The sequence below is a fragment of the Callospermophilus lateralis genome, chromosome 9, assembly GCF_048772815.1.
Source record: "Callospermophilus lateralis isolate mCalLat2 chromosome 9, mCalLat2.hap1, whole genome shotgun sequence".
In the NCBI taxonomy this organism is placed as follows: domain Eukaryota; kingdom Metazoa; phylum Chordata; class Mammalia; order Rodentia; family Sciuridae; genus Callospermophilus; species Callospermophilus lateralis.
In genome coordinates this window covers 28,303,727-28,323,055 of record NC_135313.1, presented here as the reverse complement: position 1 = coordinate 28,323,055, position 19,329 = coordinate 28,303,727, and the positions used below count along the sequence as shown (strand labels likewise).

Sequence of the window (19,329 nt, the reverse complement as noted above, 5' to 3'; positions counted from 1 at the left end):
AGGTGTTTTTTGTGTGTGAGTGTGTGTTTGTTTTTAGTTGTAGATGGACATATTACCTTTGTTTTATTTATTTATTTTTATGTGGTACTGAGGATCAAACCCAGTATCTCTCATATGCTAGGCAGGTTCTCTACTACTGAGCTAAAACCCCAGCCCCAGAAGGTGTTTCTAAACAATGTGAATCAGAAAGGACCCAGAAAAGAATGGGAAAGCTCCAGTGTCCTTGATCGTGTCCTGGAAATAGCTGATGCAAAGCCTATAGTGAGTATCTCAGTGACAGGCTCTTTTTAATGCAGAGGAAATTTCTCCCTGGTGCCTGAAGCAGGTTCCTAAGCATCCCTTAGGCTATGGCCATATGTGAATAGAGACAGAATCCTCATCTAATGGGGCAGAGACCAAGAAGCCATAATCCACTAAGGAAGGATCAAGAGAGAGAACACATCCCAGGTGACATCCATGGACCTCCCATAGTATTCCTATTTCTGATCATGTTGTTTGAGGAGCCAGAATTAATTAGGATGAATAAGAAACAAAAGAGGCTTCTGGCACGCGAATGGATTCTAATTTACAGGAGATGAATCATCTCCATATTCTGTGTCCTTCTATCCTTACTCAAAATTGAACAATAGAGTGTTTACCAATTGACAAGCACAAAGTCAAGTTCTTCATTCCTGGAGACCACTGACTGTTGAGCCCAGATCACCAGAGGTTGAGTGAACTCAAAATCAAAGATATCTTGGCAAGTCAGTGCCAGAAACTGGAGTAGCTGTGTCACAAAGGGGTCAAAGGCACATACAGGAAGGTCACTGGGACATATAGACATAAAGAATCAGAAACCAAGCATCACAACCAGGAGGATGAAGCAAGCTCATGAGAGTTGTTGGTAAGAAGTTGTTACCAACTTCTTCATCATCATCATCATCATCAGAGGTCTGTAGTTCCCTCTGAACTCCTTGGCCTTGAATGTTTTTTGGAATTTGTAATTTTGGGATTTTAGATACATTAATTAAATTGATTTTATCCATTAACATTTCTGCAGCAAATTATATTAAGTGGAATTAGAGCCAATAAATAGCCTCATGTCAGCTCAGGTCAGATTTTCTACCAAATGGGTTTTGACACCAATTTACAAACAAGGAAAAAAAAAAACATTTTTTTAAAAGAATTTTGGTGACTTTCAGAATTACAAGTGAGAGATTGTGGATGAAGAGAAGATTTATGAAGTAGCAGGCACTTGTGAGGGCCTCCATATACCTGCTGGATTGAGGCCCTGGGTGGGTGACAGCCTTCCCACAGTCATCTGAGAACTCAGTTGCAATCTGCAAAACCACAACTATGGGCAGGTTAGGATTTGACTATAAGGATCCCACTATCCTCAACTACGCAGAGTCACAGGGCAGGGCCATGTAAATCCAGATTTCTAAGAAAAATTTGGTTTGATGTAGATCTAACTAAACTACATTCTGAAGTCTGCATTCATCTCATATGACTATTCTATTGGCTCTCCGTTATCTCTGGGTACTTAGAAATTCTTTATTGATGACTTTGGGTTGTAGTTTTCTCACTAGTGACTATTTTCTTCTAATGTCGAATTTAAGGAACATCTAAAGTTATTTTTAAAACTATTTTGATTCCACAACATCACTAGCAATTACCTGGACCTACACTATCATGAAGTCTGCAAAATAGAATTTTATTTTAGAAAATTAATATTTTAAAATGATATAAGCAAAAAAAGAGATCCTGGGGATCTCCCTTTATTTTGGAGATCATATTTATGTGTAATTATTACAGAAGTGCAACCAGACAATACAGGCCTACCCACCCAAGCAGAGACAACCTTACCAACAGACATCACCATCCTCCCAACCAACAGGTACCTTCAGAGCTCTATGGCATTGTCAGGTGGGTGGCCTTGGCTCCCAGACTCAGAACCATGGCCATTGATGTCTATCATTCAGGCACTCTGTCATGATGACCAAGTCAGCTGAAAGTATGTGGGGAAGGACAGGAATACGGTCAGAGGAGAAGCAGAAACTACCCACTTTCCTCACTTTCTCTCTGCTGCCTACTTTCACAGCCCCCTGGACCATCAGTGACCTAGCTTCTGTAACCAGGTATTATCCCAAGCAATTTAAAAAGCAGCAATCCCCTGGGGATTTATCAACCAGAAACTTCTCCATGTTCCATGGTGCTCCAAATCCCTCTTGCAAGTGATCAAGTCTCTTTAGGGAAATAAATGTCTATTCTTTCCCAAGTGTTGTTTTTTTCCCAGAAGGGAAATAGTTAAGTCACTTGCCACATCTCTCTTTGAACTTGAATGCCCTGGGGTGGGGGTGAGGTGGGAGTTGGTTTCTCATACTTGAACCTGCTAAAATTCAGTTTGGAGAAAGTATAGTTAGATTGGGGAAAGAAGGAGCAGTCCTCTATCTAATGAGTGTGAGGATTTTCACTTGACTCCTATTAATACTAATGAGGGTGATCTGCCAAAATCCTTGTGCACTGAAATGAAAATATATGCTTTCATATAGAGATTTCCTGTTACACTGTTGATAATTCATTGTATGATGTGATCAACTTATACTATAATAATGGCACTTATACATCACACTTTGAAGATGCTTTTTATTGACTTAATGTGAATATTATTGCCATCGTTTATTACAGAGAAGTATCTTGTAGTAATTGAAATACAATATAGTGTCATTAATCATCCTGAATGCAAAATGTTAACTTTAAACTGGTCACACTATATTAAATGCTCCTCTAACCATAAAGCAATTTGATTTTCAAGACTGTAGAAAACATTTTCAAGCAGGATGTTTAGGATTTAGTATAATTAGAACTTAGAACACATCTCTGTATTAGTTTTCTTTAACAGAAGTAAGATCCATGATTGCTTGGTAGATTCTCCCTTCCACTGTGAACTTACTGGATAAAATGATTAAAGTTACTTTTATACAACCAGGGACAGGACTGTTTTCCCCTCTCTCTATGTTGACCTTGAGAACTGGTTATACATATTTTTAATATGTAACTCACTAGAACTTTAAATTTAAAAAGTTGTACTGTCAGACCAAAAAAAAAAAAAAAAATGAAAATGAGATAGAAGGATAATAAGAGACCTCTGCCCAGGTGTCATTCTGTTGTAGTCTCTTCCAAAAGCTCCATTTGTTATCAAGTGGTGCATGAGACTGATATTAGATTTTATAGGTCAAATGATTTTGTGGTCCCAAGTTTCTTTTTATAACTGAACGTGACTAATAAAAAATTGCAAATGAAAAACATAAGCACAAAAATTTCCATTTCCTGTTTGGGCCAACGGATATACAAAGGGAAACTTATTGTATGATTTTAGATATAATACTAAGTTTGGAATGAAGAAGAATTTAAGTTCATCTTTAACCTGTCTTTTATATCAGAAGGTATTTCTTAGCCATATGACAATTTATCTACATCATCGAGTAGTACAACTTTAAGAAGCTGCTTCTTTTATTCCAGTCATTTATAAAAATAACTCACTGAGTGGTACTTTTCTTATTTAAAAAATTTATACTATAATTCCATTTTTTTTTTTTTGGAGCAGTGTTTTTTCATGATAGAAGTATATCTACTGGTAATAGATAATCCACAAAATACAAAGAGGAAATTAAGGCACTTAGAAATGCCTCAAGGCAATATTTTGAAAAGCCTTTGTAACCCTTATGAAAGATGCAGAGAGACATTAAAACGCTTGTTGAGGACATTTCCTTTCCCTTTCACTTGATATAAACTGATAAGCAATTTAGGACCCTCTGTGTGTAAGGCACAGAGTGATTCTATGTCATTTCAGATTTGACTTTTGTCAGTAGCCTTTCCCTTCATAGGTGCATTTATTTTTGACCAATTTGCAAAGAGATTAAAATGAAAATGTATGAAGAGTCCCAGAAGGTAGTCTGCTTTGAAAAGCTGTTTACTTGCCTTGGGCATGGTTTGGGAGGGTAAAGGTCAAGGATGAGTCATGAGAAAGCCCCAGGGCTGTCCATTCAGACAAGCTCAATGCACTTTCATCTCTCTCTGTTTTTGTTGACACCAGCTGTGTCTACCTTAATCCTCCCTGTGTGTTTACATCTTTTTTCTTAATAATCTATATGCAAACCCTAGAAAGGGGGCATGTGCCGAATAGAAAGTAATGGTTGGGGAGCAGGTGATGGGGAGAAAAGGCAAGGAAAAAGAAGTATAATGGGCAACAGATTCCTTTTAATAAAATGTCAGAGAACCCAACAGCACATCTGACAAGACTTGGTTTGACTTGGGGCATCAATGGGAGCTGTGATTCTTAAACATTACCCAATACCCAAAACAAAGGAATGCGAATATGACAATTTTTTTTTTTTACAAAAATCTCAAAGTGCTTCCCACAAATCATCTTTAAGTGTGACAGATGAAAATACATTTCATGACTTTGAAGCTTTTAAGGAACAGAACTATTAAATCAACCCACATCGCAGATTATTTGATTGTATGTTTCCAATAAACAGTGCTATAGAGGGGCTTGCGACTAAACCACCCCCCTTTCCTAAAACATATAGGCGGAGGTGAAGTTGTGAAAAGAGGGTGATAGAAGGAACATCACTATATCCTGATCAAATTTCTTGGTCAAAAGGAATATATGGATGTACTGTCAAGAGAAGAAGGAAGAGTTTGAGAACAGAGAACAGGAACAAAACCAAAGAGTCTTAAAAAACACACCACGATGGACTACAACTCTCCACACTGGCACATCCGTGGGTAATAATGCCTGATGCAGCCCCACCTGTGGAAAGCCGCAGGTTGGAACCCTGTGTTGAGGCTTACAGAAAAAGCGGTGCTGATGCTGTGATCTGCCAGGAAAAACCAGGGGCAAGGAAAACATCAAAGGCAGAGACTACCCTAGCAACACCAAGGGAATTTTCAGCATATGATTACTTCATTTCTCTTGCAAAGGAGAAAAAAAAAAAAAATCTTTAATATGACCACCAAAGTGGGGGTGGGGCGGGGAAAGGAAGGCAGGGTCACTTCTCCAGAGAGACAGCCCAGGCTGGGGGTGATGGGTAAGGCTGGGATGCGGAGTGCCTGGCAGTAACCCCTGGCAACAGCCATTCCCAGAACAGCTGTCAAGCAGTGACTTAAATGGATGACCCAGTGCAGGGTTTGTTTTTATTTGGTTGCATGTTTTTTAACCCTGATACATGGCTTTAAACACTAAGGGACTCTTTTTTTTTTTTTTAAGAAGAAAGAAGCTGGCATATATTTTAGGTTCAGAAGACATCTTTTTTTTTTTAAGTACCCAAGGGAAACAACTTCACTGCCATAAGAACCAAAGAACTGCTAAATATATTACCCTTAAAAGCCCAAAGCCCCAAATTTAGTACATGCCTGGTACAAGCACTATCATTTTAATTAATGCTTTCTGCTGGTTTTAAGAAAATAGTGCTATAAGCACCATCTCTCTCCTCCTTGCCTAGCCTGACAGTCAGACTACCTGGATGTGAATCCTAACTCTTTCATCATTCATTATAATTTGAAGCAACTGTGGACCCTCTCCACACCTTAGTTTGTTCCTTTACAAAATAAAGAGTGATGATAGGACTTACCTCTAGCAAAGGTAGAAGTAATTAGTGCAGGTGAGGCATGTGGCACACTGCCTGTCTCTGGATTAGCATCCAGCACAAGTTAGCCAGCAATTATTACTGTTTCTTACCATGTCTTAGTAAATACAAAATGCTGTGAATCGTATGATATGTTACTATTATTTTATGTATCAGTAAGAAAAAATTGAAACCCATCAACTCTAACACATGCTTTCTTACAGTTCATTTTACACTTCTGCAAAAGTCCTTCTACACTTCATAGTCATGTATTTTTATCATAGATCACACTTGTACATACATTAAAAGGTAAATGTAAGCTAAATAATTTAATGCATTCCTGAAACTATTTAGCCTTAGAGTCCAATTCACCTGAATTTCTTCTTGAGCTATCAAAGCTCTGCACCAAGACCACCAGGGAACACTGCTGATCATACAAAACTGGGTTTATAAAGTTGCTGAGCAGGAAAAAGTTCCAGGTTGGCAGGGTTTCAACATTCTGGAAAGGGGAGGCAGAGAAGGGCACTTATGGTATTTTACCAGGTGTGGGGGTGGTCTCAAGGTGGCTTGGAGCAGAAATAAGTGAGGACTGGGTAGGGATGGGTCCAAATGTATAACAAAGAAGAGCTTTTGCAAGTCGGTGGTCTTATCTTGGAACATATAGGACTGATTTCAAAACCCTTCAAACTTAATTTGTTATTCATGTCACGGTTCATATGATTTATCTGCTTTGCCAATCTTACAATACAGTTTTGCAAGTTGTGATTTCTGCTTTAATTCTGACCCTTGTCATCAACATCCACATCTTTCCACCCAACGTTCTGATCTGTGCCATTAGGAGCGCTGATGACGCAGAGCAGCTATTGCCTTTGGTTGTCCTCTGTAGTAGCTGGCAGCCACTCTGAAAGTTTCAAGGCCCCCTTGCCATACTGACAACTACATCAAAACTGTTCCCGGATGATGTTGATTTCAATATGTTTCCTGATTTCAGAATTGACAAAACTCGAAAAAATCGTGCAACACAGAATCCATGCGATAGCATAATAATTTGATGAAAAGAAAGTCTAATTTTCATCCTGACAAGTAAAATCAATCACATGTTTAAACTCTGATTAGAGAACTAGTCAATGCTGGAAAATAACTATAAAGATGTGTCATAAAATTTTTGAGCAGCACAAGAATATTTATCTATGTATGGGAAGGTCCTAATGGGACTTGAGACAGAGGTTTTGTTTAGAGCTTTATAATGTTATCATTAGTTTTACTTCCCCGAATTAGTAATTTCCTAATTTTTAGAGTCTTCTTTTTTTAAAAAAAAAGGGAAGTTATCTTCTCTCAGAAGAAATAATCTGACCCATATAAACAAGAAATGTCTGACGTATTTTACCTCTGGAATGGCTATGCCATTGGATGACACTTGAAAAGATGATACTCAAATGCACATTTCTTAAAGTATATTTTTATTTTTAATTGACCCATAGTATTGTACATATTTATTCAAAGGTGCACTAGTAATTGAACTTTTTCATAACAGGATGGATTTGAACTTGGCTCCATTGTAACTCACTGAACAGGCCCAATGGTAGCTCCAAGAAGATAAGTCCAGAAGCAAACAATCGATTAGGACCCTGACCTTAGGTCTCATAATTTCCAAAAAAAATGGTGAGTGTGTATGCATATGTGTGTCTGTCAGTGTGTTGGGTGGGGATGCAGAAGGAGAGAACTTGGAAATCTATTTATGTTATCAATATAATGCTTTCCTCTGAAAGATTACCCCACATGTCAAGCTTAAAAGTAACAGATACTTTGCCTTATGACTGATGTGGTTCAAGGAAGACTCTTCATCACCAAGGTTATAGAGCTTTAGAGGTCCCACATGGCTAACAGATGTTGGGGCTCCATTCCCTCCATAATTAATAGTAATTCAAATTAAAATGTTCTAAGTTAGAAATAGATTTTGATTTCTACAACAACATTCTGACTTCTCCATGACTATATTGACACTCTTTTTGCCATATCAAAATTTTTGGTTGTTTTCTTTTTCCAACAAAAGAAATGTGAGCTGCCCCTGCAAACTAATGTCCTGAGCATATTCCTGTGTGCCTGCTGGGAAATCCTCACTGGGTGGCATCTTGGTTTGCTTCTGGATCAGGAAATGCTTTCAGCTTTAGTCTGTACAGAATGGAGATGTTGGAATAAAACTGTGAACATTTTTTTGTGTTCATTTGTGAGCAAATCCCTCCCCTGCCCCTTTTCTAACCCAGTGTCAAATGGGTTGTTTCTCAAAGTACAATTCAGATTTTCTTTACTGCAGATTATTCACTCTGTTGGGTTTCTTTATCTGAAATTATCCTGGGGAACCTTTGTGTTTGAAGCACAAAATGATATGAAAAGTCAAGTTTAAAAAAAAAAAAAGGCAAACCTAAAAGCTGAAGGCGGTGTTGGAAGCAGAAAAATCATTCCTTGAACTCCCCAGGAGTTGATCAAAGAGACAGCCATAAATTGCAACAAAGGCAAAGATCTACTCTGCTCTGAAAGCCAGCCAGAAACACTGGAAATGTTTCATTATTTATTTCATTAATTCTGTGATAGCAATCTCTTCTGACAAGATTTGCAAATCTAATCATTTATTAATGAAACGTGTCTGGTGGATTGTGCCCAAGACCTTCTTTAGGTCCCAGCTTCTTGTATGACCGAAGCCTTTCGCTAATTGCCAGCTTGTTGTCTTGCTATATAATGTGACACTGGACTTCCCAAGATCCTCACCAGAGATCTGTCTTTCTGAGTGCACAGGCATATCCAAACATGGCCGCCAGGCTCCAAGGACCAGCACAATGGGCACTTTTTAGGATGCATACAGCAGACCTGGTTTCTTCTTCTCTTGGAGAGCATTTTCTGAGAGTGCCATGTAACCCTGTGTGTGTGGTTTTAAGTCATAATGCAATCAGGAAGGAACAATTAAACTGCATTTGCAGCATTGTTGCTCACAAGGATGCACGTACGGTTAACCTGACTCTTGACTAAGACATTGATTTTTCCTGGAAATATCTCTGTGGTTTCAGATATTTCCAAAATCTCAGCCTGTTTCCTTGGCTACCGGCTAAGCTTTATTCCCTATGAACCAACGTGGCATGATTCATCAGTAAACAGCGAAGCAGCAGCCACCCAACTTACAGGCTTCCTAAAGATTTCCTGGAAAGCGATCCCTGCCCTGAGCTGTTTCACAGGCTCCGTTGTTGATATTTCACAGAGCGCGGCTAAAAAAATATAATAAAATCCCATAACCGTGTGCATGGGGAACAACAGCGTTTATGGAGATAATGAAATGCAGAAATGAAAACCCCTCAGCAAAGCCCCTTTAGATGTGCCTAAGCTCTGTTCATTAATCTGTGATAATTAGACTTATTTGCAGAGGTTAACAGCAGTGGCACATGGTAATTAAGCACATCCTCTCTACCAGAGGGATCGAAAATGCTTCTCATGTGACACATGTCCGGTCTTCAGGACATTTTATATTTGTTTTACAGCTCAGGTTCCCGACAGGAGAAAGGAGTTGTATTCTATATTGCCATGATCAGATTCTACTTCCTATAATGAGAAGCAACAACATTATTTCAGTTGTAAGCTCTGGGTTGAAAGTGACCTACACAGATAGAACCATCACCTCCATCACTGACTTACTAGATTATCTTGGGTAAATTGTTGAAGTCTTTTGTCTTCATTTTCCCCATCTGTAAAATGGGGATGACGACACCTCCTTTGGAATATTGTGATAATTTAATAATGACAATAGAAAGAGCTAACATTCATTGAACACTTACAGTATGCCCTGTGCAACTCTAAGCTCTTCGTGCATGCCCATAACATCTCATCTTATAAATAAGGAAATCAGAGCCTAAGAGATTGAATAGCTTTTCCAATACCAAAACTTTGGAAGTGAATAATTTAGTTCACTTTGAGACATTGAATCTCTTGAGAGCAAACTTCCCCAAAGTAGACATAGGATCACTGTTTTAAAAATGAATTTCCTTCTTTTCTCTGGAACAACTTCACCCTTGGCAACAGTCCTCATTTAGGTTTATGCTAGATATAGTGGCATACTCCTAACTATGAAAGACTCCATTAATAAAGAATTACTGAAATGCAGAAATAAGATGCTCCACTTCTCCAGTTTTACTAATTGCACTAAATGAGGCAATATATGCAAAGCTCTTGGTATGGTGTTTGGTGCATACTAAGTGCTCAATAAACAGAAGCCATTATTAATATAATTGAAGTGAATATGCAGAGGAGATACCTACATACAGTATGCACAGGAAAAAGGGGTGATTCATGTCCTGGCGGGACAGAGCAGGGTGGCTGACAATTCATCTTCTTATTCAGAACAACATACAGTTGAAAACTTGTGAAGTTTCTTTCTGGAATTTCCACTTAATATTTTCAGATTGCATTTGGTGTGAGTAACAGAAACCTCAGAAAGCAAAACTGTGGAAAAGGAGGGATTACTGTATTCCAGATTACAGTCATCCCTAAGTTGTACAGTAGGATTTTGATACATTTCAATAAGAAAATAATTAGGTAGTTTACAATGTTAAAAAGAAAGAAGGGAAAAAGGAGGTATGAAAGAAAGGAAGAGAGGGAGAGAGAGGGTAAGGAGGGAGGAAAGACAAAGGAAAGAAGCAAGCAAAGAAGGAAACCCAGGAAATTTATCTTAAAAAGTAACCAGACTTTTCAGCCCTCAAATCCTGGACAGCTGAATTGAAAAGGCCTCCTGTCTTAGGAAGGAGAGGGGGGTTTGCTTGTGTTGTAAAACACCACCAGACCAACTAGGAAACAATAATGAGGTTTAGCTGCCCTTGCCCCAAGACAGGGCTCATTTTGAACTAGTGCACCAAGATAACTGGCATTTGTTACCTTGCTCCTTACGCATGCCGTGGGTGAAGCCACACTCATGCTTCTCACACACGGTCTGGAGTACAGATCTCAGCAGAGAAATGAGAGCCCCATGCCTGAGCTTGGCTGATTTTCCACACACAGCTGGTACATTCATTAGCAGATCTTGATTCCTCTCCCTACAGCAGTGTGCAAATGGGCAGGATGGCACTTGTTTTCCCAAATCTTTTTTTTTTTCTTTCTTTCTTTGAGGGTAGTGTTGGTGATGGCAGGGCTTTAAAAAGACACTTTCTACAAAGAAAATACTTTGCAGCACCCAGGCAAGAATTAAAGGAGTTCTAAGGAGTAATCTAGAAAGTTCCACTTGGCCCTATTCAGGGACAAACCATTCCAACACTTTCCATGTGGTTGCTGAGAACAGAAGGAGACCTCCCCTTGACTGCTGGCTTACTCTAACCTCACCTTTGTCAGTTCCCGCCTGGCTTTCTCCCCTAAGAGCAACCTCACCTTCAGCTCCTGGCACACAGACACTGTGTTATATAAAACAGCAACCCTGAGGCCAACACAGCCCTGGCTGCCTCAGCTTTTTGGAGAAGGAGAAGAGAGGTAGTTTTCTGAAGTGGGCTAGCCAGGCACAGTGACACAGGCCTGTTATCCTAGTGACTAGGGAGGCTGAGGCAGGAAGCTCTCAGGTTCGAGGCCAGCCTTAGCAACTTAGTCAAAAAAATAAAAACAGAAAAAAGGACTGGGGTATAGTTCAGTGGTAAAGCACCCTGGGTTCAATTTCTAATACTGAAAAAAAATTGTAAAATCAAGTGGGCTAACAGGCACTAAATGGGGTATTTTGGAGAGGTTTTTCATGCATACATTGACAGGAAACTCATGAGTATCACAGGATGGTGGCATAAGAGTGCCCGCTCTGTTCAAGATAACTAGGTAGTTTTCAAAATAAAACTAGGTAATTTACAATGTTAAAAAGAAAGAAGGAAGAGAGGGAGGGAGAGGGTAAGGAGGGAGGAAAGACAAAGGAAAGAAGCAAGAGCGGGCACTCTTATGCCACCATCCTCTGGTACTCGGTCAACCTACAGGAAGGCCACTGGTTGGGACTGAGCCCCAGCACAAGATCCAATAGACCAAACCAAAATGGAGTCACTCATGCTGAAGATCCACCCCCAGGCCAATCTAAGTTGATGTCAATCTCTAAACAGGCCAAGGTCAGCCAGCATGAGAAGGAAGTCCCCTCTTCTTTAACCTTTACAAGAAAGTACCTTTGAATTGACCAACCCTCCTTTGTTCTGTTTTTACTTCCTTCAGCCCTTTTCTACACAACCAACCTCTCTTGCTCAGCTCATCAGAACTCTCATTCTCTAATAGAACGGGCTGTTTCCTGACTCTACAATTGCAACTGAAAGCCAATTAAGACCTTGAGATTCAATTTGATATAGTCTTTTTGATAAACCCATTGTAGTGGAACTATTTGAAATACACACACACACACACACACATTTATATATACACATATATGTAAATTTCTTCAGATTGTCTAATTTCCACCACATGAAACAATCTTTCCATTTTCCTTTCATTAATCAACCAGAGTATAAATTCTTGCCTTTACCTGCTCCTCCAACCCTTCTTCCCATTTAATAACCTTTCATCTTAAAGATCCCTTTTCCATCATACAATAGATCTGATGATGTAAAGTAAGAGCTCTTTGTAGCCCGAGCTCCACACAGATGAAGCTGGAAGGGATATTGTGAAAGTAGTCGTGTGTCTTGGGGTTGAATGAAGAGAAACTAAGCTGGAATGACAAAGACTGAAAGAGCTAGAAAAAGATTCCTCTTGTTAAAGTAAATTAATTAGTTGGATTTATATGAGGAGACAGAAGGGAAGAAGCCAGGCGGTGTCCCATATTAATAACTCCCTTGGGAGAAGCCAGATTGGATTGAAAGCAAAAGACAAGAAGGGAGGGGCCCCCGTGCTACCTTGGAGGAGAAGGGCCCTGGTTTTCCTCTCTTTGCACTCCATCACCCCTACAGACACAGACACACATCCTCATCCTGACATGAAAATGATGTCATCTTTCTTTTTGACTCACCCACCAGACTACATTAATCCCCTGCAGCGTGAGGGCCAGCAGGAGGCTGCTTCAGGGACTTCAGGCCTGTGAATAAATGATGACCCAGTGGTTAGGGGCGGCAGCCGAGATACATTCAGGATGCATTAAAGCAATTAGCTGGAAGAGGAGTGAAAGCACAATTTCCAATCCCCAAGAAGGACCCCGCCATGCCTGGAAGAGGGTGAGCAACTCTACAGCTTAAGGCTGGTAAGAGGCACTTAGCAAAGTGGCTGCCCAGGAGAAGTGTCGAGTCTCACCCCCTTGGCCGCGTTTGCTACTAGCACCATTGAGGGGGATTTTATAATCCTGGGAACCATGAAACAAATTATTTTTGCAAATCAGGAACACTAGAACCAGCCTTTTCCCAGCTGATCCCAAATCATGGTTTGCAAACTGATGTCCCCCTTGGCTGCATCTGGCCCTGGGTGCTTTCTGCCTAGCCAAATCATTTTTAAAATATTGACCCATATTTGGGGGCCAATATTTTTAAAACTCATAAGCATGGATTTCTAGATTGTGTTAGAAATCCAGGAAGTCTAAAGATTCTGGGTTAGCATGCCTGCATGCTGGAGCATTGGCTTTCCTCTTTAAGGAGTCCCATGTTCTCTAGTTTGTCACAGTCGCCACCACTCCCTGTTATCGTACTCCCTTCCCACATCACTCATTTACACTTACCTGCGCCCCTGTGGAGCACTCAAGTCAGTGACCTCTCCTTTGCCTGGCTTCTGAGCTAACTTCAACCAGAAATACAAGGTTAACTTCTATAGCTGCCAAGCACAGTTTGCACATGGCCCCTTCTCATTCCCTCCTCCCCAAAGGTTCACCTCTACCCTTGCATGAGGGCCTGCTATAAACATGGCCACAACTCTTTACGAGGCTGCCACCTTCATGGACACAGAGATGCCTTTCTGAAGTATACACACTTAGCTATCCCTACCTGGGTGCGGTAGAGCAGCCATGAGAACAAAGGGGTATCTGAACAGGATTTTAGATTCAGCAGATTTGGACAGTGTCGATGCCCACCAGAATAAGAACAGCCAAGAATGTCACAAGCTAAATAAAATGCCAGCCAAAGCAGCCTGAGATCCAGAAGCTGCTTGGCATATTTGTGATACTCACTTCACAGCGTGATGAGATGTGAGAAATAGCCCTTAACATATAAGAACAGCCTAGCCAGGCCTCCAATTTTGATCCCTCTTAATAGGCACTAGACCCTTCTTTCCAATGATGCTCTTTGCTTCTTTAAGGCAATACATCTTTATCCTGCTTTTTGTTCTTGATCAGATGAATTTCCAATCAGAAATGTCAGTTCAAAACAAAACAAAGAGCTCCTATGACTGAAAGGAAACCAAATCACGCATCTTCTATGAAGCTTCCTCCTCCTTCCCACCCTCCTCCAAACCCACAGATGCTTTTCTCACTTCTTGCTTTCCGTCTCTCTTCTCCTCCCCAATCACTTAACCCAAATGGGAATGAAGTGCTAAGTGGCCGCTGCCTCCCTCCTCTCAGCTGTGCAACATTTGGGCACTTCTAAAAGGCACCTCCCAGCCTGCGATTGGCACCAGAGCCCTCTGTTAGCAATCCCGTTCCTTAAATTAAAGGACAAAGCATGTGTTTAAAAGATAGCGGAGAAACCTGTGTGACTACTAAGTCCCCCAAAAGATCATAACAGACTGCAGTAAAAAGTACCTGGTATGGGTCAGAAAATGAATAATTCAAACTTTCTTCACATGCTGAATTAACCTTGACTTATTTCATGCTTCCCCGCCCCCATCACGCTGACTTTTGCTTCTCTCTGGGCTGAAGTTGGTTGGAGTCATCCAAGTGTGCATTTTAATCCCTCCTGGAAACTTCTTCTGCTCTATTTGGATCACAGAACATGAGAGCTATTGGATAAGTATGTGCTCGCTGCCCTGCGGGAAGGGGTGTCATGGGGAAGCCTGCGGTGACAGGGGCTTGGGGCATCAGCCACGCCCATGTAAAATGACCATCAAATGTCCTTCCACTAATATTGGCAGCCAGAGGCTAAAGCAATTTAAGATTTATGAAATGTCCCTGTTTCTATTTTTGCAACACTCATTTTTCTTTAAGGAGTCATTTTTCCAGCTTCCTCACTCCCATTACCAGCATCAGCAACCACTGCCTCCTTCACCCCACCAGGAAAAGAAAAAGCTTTCTTTTTGGACTCAGCCCTTGGGAGACAGCAGAAGAGATACTTCTATCTGCTTTAAGGTTGCCTTGTATCCCATAGCATAGAGTGTGCAGTGTCATTTGCTAGGCACAAAGCCATCTGGGGGAGCAAGGTCTGTGACGCATGAAAACTCAATTTGCAACCAGGTTGTACTCACAGCGCCCCCCCCCCTCACCACGAGCTTGCAAAGACAGTGGAAGCCAATCAGGAGATTCAAGTGCAATACCAATTAAAAGCAGGATACGAATACACCTGTATATGGTTATGCTCTAAAATACATACTGTGTGTCTTAAAGGTGAGGTCATTGATGATGATACACACAGAGGCAAAGAGGCATCTGGGTTTTGCCTGTAAGAATCCTATTCTCATTATGGAAAGCCTAATTTCTATATGGATGTTGTCAGCATGGTTAAGAGAGCTTCAGGCAATGACGGAGATGTTCCACATCTATACTGTCTAATGTGATAGCCACCAGCCACATGTGTCCACTGAACACTTGACTTGTGGCTACTTTGACTGAGGAACTGCATTTTAAACTTTATTTAATTTTAATTAATTTAGCAGCATTGAGGAAGGAAGGGGACAAACATTGGATTCAGTTTCTTGCAGGTGCCAGGCCTAGGGAAAGTACTTTTGCATATGAATCACACTGAAGCATGGCTGATACCTTACAACTCTGCAGTAAGTGATATTATACCCATTTTACTGCCAAGGAAATCTGGAGGTGACAGTTTTGCTAAATAGCCTAAAGCCACAAGATGAATAACTGGTGGAATGTGAATTTGAGCCTTTCTATTACAAATAAGTGGTACCATTCCTATTTCAAACAAGCCATTAGTTATAGAATCAAGTCCAGGAATGAGTAGTAGTCATTCCTGGACTTGATTCTATAACTAAACCGACTACAAGTTTCTCTGAGATCCAAACATATATTGGAGATATTGAATGGGAAAGCATCCATTCAACTTCACTTGTTTTCAGTAGTATGGCAGGCAGATCTGAAATGACCAATTCAAAGTCTCTCTTGTTGCTACTGAAGGAAGTTTGAGACCTGAAAGGAGGAGGAGCTGGTTCCTGTTAGGCACAAACAATGTCCAGAGGAAGGTTTTGGAGATAATTCCAAAGTGAAATGTCCTCCCAATTGGGGAAACACCTTTCATTAGAAATCTCTGGCCTAGACAGTGAGAGAAAGTAGGAGAATTACCAAGGCCCCGGAGAGTCTAGCACCCCCGGTGATGGTCCTAGCCAGGAGGCTGGTGAGGAGAAAGGGTTTCCTCGAGGGTGGTGTTGATGGTAATTAGAGCCTTCTCTAGGACGGGGGTTGGTCTCAAATCCCAGTCCTGCAAATGCAGCTGGTGGCTGGGAAGCTGTTGCCTGGCCTTCTCTTCAGAGAGTCTCAGCTGTTCTTGTCATCTAGAATCATCACTTGGTTTAGTTTCCCAGGGTAGGGGGGATGGGGGAGGGGAGGAAAGCAGGGAGACATGCAGAAGGAGACAGTGACCATGGCACAGGCAGCTCTGCACAGCATGTGTCTGCCCTCGCCCAGGCAGCAGACTTCAGTTACTCCCTGGTCCCTGGCTGGCTGTTCACTTTCTACCCCAATGGGCTCTGAGGTGACAAGTTCAATTCCCAGTTCTGTCAAACCTGCATTTCCTCCTCTGACCTACTTTTCCCACTCTGCGGCGCTGGAACAATGCCTCGCTCTGTTCCCTGTTTAGACTCATCTTTTGCCTGCGCTGCTGCAGATGCCCAGGCTTTTGCCAGCCTTTTTGCCTTGAATCTCTGACAAGTGTTGATGGGAAAAGAAAAAAAGAGAAGGAAAAAAAAAAATCTTCACTATAAAATAGAGTCCGGCACTCCTGCGGATGCCCAGACTCCAGAGGGAGTAAAAACCCGTCCATCAGAAAGGGAAACATTCAAAAGGCTGCGCTTCGCCATTCAGCACCTCTCCCATCTCCTGTCCACCTCCCGCCCCCTTCCCAATTCCCTGGGCACAGTGAACCCAACTGGGGCCATGCCAGGAACATTCCTGAGATGTGGCATCAAAGAAGCTGCTGCTACTGCATTTCCAATCTCCCGCTGAGCTGCCATCAAGATGGCTCTCAAACACCTGCCCAAAAAACTCTCCCTTGGGTAGGCTGTCTCCTGAAAGGAATAAGTCCAGGTCTTCAGTGAGCCTTGTAGTGTTAGGGTTTGGCCCCACCAAAAGATTTCTCATACTCATGGCCACAAGCACCAAGAGAGTGGAATGACTAAGGAACCAGTGAACTGGCACCCAAGAAGGTTTTTTGGGATCTGGAAACAAAGGAAAGGTCTGCAAATAAACACAGGATAATCTGACCTGGGAAATGGCAAATGGTACAGAAGAACAATAGGAACTCTATCCTGCACAGTGTTTATCTCCTTTATAGAGCTACACACTGTTTATCTCCTTCATCTTCACTCCTATGTAAATAATAATATCGTTTGCTTAATGTCTGTCCACAAGTGTCAATTTGTCTGTTTTACCCAGAACATTATATATCTCATAGCAAATGCCCAGGTGTTGGGAAACATCAAAGTCACCTGCAGTGTTAATTTAGGAATTTCAGGGGGTCCTGTCTCTCCTTCTTCTCCTAATCTTCCAACTCCTTCTCCCTCGTTTCCTTCTTTCCTCCTCCTCTTCCTCCACCCTCTTTCCTTCTTCTGTTTCTCCTCTTTCTTCAAATTTTGGCTGATGCCCTTCATGCCTCCACTGAGTTATTTTCTAAATCATTAGAACCATTGCCTGTGTGCACCAGCTCACATCCCAGTTGGGTCATCTCAAGCGTGGCTTGGCTTTTAGGTATCATTTTAAATTGGGATGCTTTGATGGAATGATAGCGTGATGTGTTTCTCAGCCTCTTGTGTCCATTTCACTGTATCATTATGGTGGTTTTCAGTCTTTCAGACATTTTAATCTGTGCTTAATTGTGCTCATTCCCAGAGGCTCTTTAAAAGCAAATGACAGGGGCTGAGGTTGTGGCTCAGAGGTAGTATGCTCATCTAGTATGTGTGAGGCACTGGGTTCAATCTTCAGCACCACATAAAAATAAAGTAAAGGTATTGTGTCCACCTACAACTAAAAATTAAATATTTAAAAAAAGCAAATGACACAATTTGTTTTAAAATCCAATAAATAATACACATGAGGCCTGCTAGGGCTTGATGGAAGCCTCTCTGATCAACTGAAGAAAATGACTGCACAGAGGCCTGAGAAAGAGGGGTTTGGAGAGTCACTGTCCTTGCCTAAGTATTCCTAGGTCCTCTAGAAAAATCTTCAGAGCCTTCAGAGCCTCCTCTCTCCTCTGAGATAGAATCTGCTAAACTTGCTTGTTCCTGGTGATCTGTTTACCACGTTGAAAGATTATCGTGGTTCATCTTCCTTTCAAAGGAGATAATGGAGCACATCCAGGTGTTTTGGAAAAAGGAGAAGGGTTCTTGGGTCATTCTGTCATAGTGACAAAGAACGATATGGGATTGGGCCTTTGGGCATCCTTTCTAGGAAAATCTGGGATCTTCCAGCAGTGAATGGACATCTGCTGGTTTGCTCATCCAAACCTAGTTACCCTTCTTCTGCGGCACTTCAGATCTGCCCCCGTTGAGATCAGTTTTAAAGGATAAAGAGTCAAGGTTCCTTGCCCTTATCTAGCCAAGAGGATGGAAAGAAACCTAATGTGGGTCAATCACAATTTCATGGGAATTTTAATCTTGAACCAAAATGACAGACAACCCCAAACACTGGTACTTTCCTAAAGGGCACCACTTCCTGATCCTTGATTCTCTCGTTCTAGACTTTCTGATTCTTGGTTTTCATCTTTGACATTTCACAAATAACTATTGCATATGCTTCAATTTATTCTTTATTTCTCCCTTTGTGAGCAGACAGACAACATAAATGGCATCACAGAGGCTAAAGGACAAAGACTTTTCAAAAAAAAAAAAATCTTATCGGTCTTAAAAGCCATGAATGAAATAGAGGAAGCTGTGCATAGCACCTGACTCACCTGATGACTGTGGGTCAGCCATCAATATGCAGATAGTAAGAAAATAATTGGCATAAGCTCCTTGAAATTTCTGCCTCCAGCCTCCCCAAGGAGGCCTTGGGGAGATTCAGATAGCATTTGAACAGCCAGGGTCTAGTAATGAGAATTGACATTCCAGTGTGTAGTACAAAAGACGCTTCCCTCCTGGAACCATGAAAAGAACTTTCATCAGCCAAAAAGTTGCTCCTATTAAAAAAAGGGAGGGTGGTAAAAGAACCCTCCTCATTTATTGTTTCCCTACCGTAGTTGCTGGGTTTGGCTCCAACCAAATGTACAAGCCCCTGGCACCATCTATGCCTCCCTCATTAATGCCACTTGCTCATTGCTATGCCACAAACCCCAGCTGATTCACAGGAAGCCCTGAGCTGAAGGCTGCCCGGGTTTCCCACTCCATGAGTCAGGAGCTCTCTCCTTTCCTCCATTCACGGCATGCATCTGGAAAGTGGGAAATG

At 41.4% G+C, this 19,329-nt stretch overlaps 1 long non-coding RNA gene across 2 annotated transcripts in view; it reads right to left on the bottom strand.

The window, feature by feature from the left end:
* Nucleotides 1–14,391, bottom strand: part of LOC143406941 (uncharacterized) — a 33,901-nt gene extending 19,510 nt beyond the window's left edge. The window contains exons 1-2 of one of the 2 annotated variants that reach the window (XR_013092313.1): nucleotides 14,311–14,391; nucleotides 12,605–12,666 (exon numbers count right to left, since the gene is read on the bottom strand). This is a non-coding gene — a long non-coding RNA (uncharacterized LOC143406941). Of the gene's footprint in view, nucleotides 1–12,604; nucleotides 12,667–13,296; nucleotides 13,373–14,310 lie in introns of those variants that run through there. The other variant, XR_013092312.1, reaches the window with a different exon arrangement.
* Between the last annotated feature and the right edge of the window lie 4,938 nt (nucleotides 14,392–19,329).